Source organism: Papilio xuthus, unplaced genomic scaffold (genome assembly GCF_000836235.2).
Source record: "Papilio xuthus unplaced genomic scaffold, Pxut_1.1 DF827567.1, whole genome shotgun sequence".
NCBI classification, from domain to species: Eukaryota; Metazoa; Arthropoda; class Insecta; order Lepidoptera; family Papilionidae; genus Papilio; species Papilio xuthus.
In genome coordinates, this window is record NW_013531082.1 from 315 (window position 1) to 2,207 (window position 1,893).

Below are 1,893 nucleotides of genomic sequence, written 5' to 3' on the forward strand. Positions count from 1 at the left end.
AGTCGAGTTGGCCGCAAAAAGAGAGCCCAGGAGATCGGCTTTCTCTTTTGCGGTGTGGGCCAACGAGTCGTCCCCCCTGCGCAAAGATGGTAGGGACGGCTTACAGAAGTTCCCCTGGACAGCCTTGGTAAGAGACCAGAACGCGCGAGTTCCCGAAGGAAGGTGCACTAGCCTCTCACCAATGCTGGCCACGTGTTCTAACTTTGCCTTGGCAATCACTCTTTTGAAGGACCTGGAGGCAGAGTTATACTTCTTTTTAAGCTGGCTGGTATTTACATCCCTAGCTGCTGACGCCTCAGCCCAGGCTCGATAACAATCCTGCTTGTAGCGCGCGGCTAATTTGAAGGACTTACCAAACCAGGGCCGAGAACTGCCCCCGATGGGCATAACAGAAGACGGAATAAAAAGATCCATCCCCTGAAGCACCACATCGGCGACAGAGTCGGCAACAGCGTCGGGATCATCCAGACTGAAGCAAACTCGCTCCCATGGGTAGGATGCAAAAAAGGACCGCATCTCATCCCAGTCTGCCGACCTGTAGTGCCACACTCGGCGAAAGCCATTCGGCTTAAACCGTGGGCAGAGATAGGCACTGAAGTCCGGATCAGGCAGTGGTCCGACGAGCCCAAGGGGGCGTCGACAGAAACCTGATAGCTGTCCGGATGAGAGGTCAGCAGAAGGTCCAACAGGGAAGGCGTATGATCTGCCACATCAGGGATTCGCGTGGGCGCGGCGACCAGCTGCGTCAGATCATAAGACAAGGCAAAGTCGTGGACAGATCTCCCCGCATGGTCGGTGGTACGAGAGCCAAGCCAATCGGCATGGTGGGCGTTGAAGTCGCCAAGTACCACGATTTCAGCGGAGGGGATCTGTGCCAGAACGGAATCTGTAGCCGTTTGGACTTGCTCCATGAGTCGGTCTGTTTCGGCATTACCGCTATGGGACCTATAGAGGCACGCGTAGACCCGCGGATGGACATCGCCATCTACGCGCAGCCACAAAAGAGATAGGTCCCTACCTTCAAGAAGGCTGAGGCGACGAGAACAGACATCCTCTCTGACGTACACGCATACCCCAGCCCGGGGCAAAAGGGAGTGTTCCAGTCTGTATCCGGGGCAGGATAAGTACGATGTGTCCGCCGGAGAGGATATCTGTGTCTCGGTAAGAAAAAGCAAGGCCGGCTTGGCCGTCCGGAGATGGTAATGAACGGCCTCCAAGTTGGAATGGAGTCCCCTGATATTGCAGAGGTCCACTGCGTGGGTGGCAGGGGGTGGAAGTGCCTGGCCTCGTTTGCCCCGGCCTCTACAGCGAGCGAGCGGAATGTTGCCCCCCCCAGAATACGCAGGGCGGCCCGCGCGCTTTCCCCCCAGACTCCAAGCGGGAGTTCAGGCGTAAGCGCGCGGAGGGGGATTCTCCAAAACCAGTGGTTTTGGTACCCCCCTGGGGTACTTTCTCTTTCAATACCACTGCCATGCTGTATTAAAGGGGGGGGGGGTTGGGCCTCCGGGACCACACTCATCAGACGAAACGCGGAATTTCTTCCACTTCACGCCTGTTTTCTGTGTGGTGGTGGTATTTCACCGGGCGAACCTGGCCAAATTCGTGCGAAGATGTTAAAGCGGGTTCTACCACTCTTAAGCTAAGATGCTAAGCTCTTAAATTAGGCTTCTAAAACGCATTCTCTTCAAACGAATCGTATAATTGCTTCTAATTGACGCCTGTATTGTGCGGTCGTGGTATTGCACCGGTCAAGGAATATTCCTTCAACCGATGTTGTTATTGCTCTACCCCTATAAAAAATCATTACAAGGCGAGACAGTTTATCTCCGTACATGGCGACTTAGTATATTTCTAGGTCAAGGACGCGTCGGTCAAACGCCTAAAATTCCAAGA

The 1,893-nt window shown here is 54.6% G+C and overlaps 1 pseudogene; it reads right to left on the reverse strand.

Moving 5' to 3' along the window:
- Window positions 1-3: 3 nt before the first annotated feature.
- Window positions 4-1,385, reverse strand: LOC106118735 (uncharacterized; annotated as a pseudogene).
- Window positions 1,386-1,893: the final 508 nt, after the last annotated feature.